Here is a 491-nt window from a genome sequence, read left to right as displayed (position 1 = left end):
TTCCTACTACTACTACTACTACTACTACTACTACTACTACTACTACTACTACTACTACTACTACTACTAATTTAGCTGAAGGTAAATAAACACATATTCAAATTATTAGTCTTTCAAGAGTCCCCCCCCCCAACCCCCCGAAAAAAAGAAAAGAAGATGAAAAAACACTAAAGCAAAACAAAACAAGAAAACAAAACAAAACAAAAACAAGGACAAAAACAAGACCAAAAACAAAAATCATTCATAAATAAACATCAAGGTAAAGTCTGTCACACAGGAATGAAAGTCTAGCCTCTTAGTTCCTTGACCTAGCCATGCCAGAAACATTCGGATTCAAAATACTAAGAGCAATGTTATCATGTGTAGCATCAAGACAACTGTTTTGGTAGCTTATTCTTCATTGACATACATCACAACAAATACAGGGGCCCCTCAAGGATGTGTTTTGTCACCAGTTTTATTCACACTATACACGAACGATTGCCAAATAA

General features: G+C 35.0%; 1 protein-coding gene across 4 annotated transcripts in view; it reads left to right on the top strand.

Moving 5' to 3' along the window:
- The window catches only part of LOC101856899 (neuronal acetylcholine receptor subunit alpha-7), a 65,304-nt gene that overhangs the window by 52,504 nt on the left and 12,309 nt on the right, over positions 1-491 (top strand). The window lies entirely within an intron of this gene.

Source organism: Aplysia californica, unplaced genomic scaffold (assembly GCF_000002075.1).
Source record: "Aplysia californica isolate F4 #8 unplaced genomic scaffold, AplCal3.0 scaffold00211, whole genome shotgun sequence".
Taxonomy (NCBI): domain Eukaryota; kingdom Metazoa; phylum Mollusca; class Gastropoda; order Aplysiida; family Aplysiidae; genus Aplysia; species Aplysia californica.
This window is presented reverse-complemented; position numbering and strand designations above follow the sequence as displayed.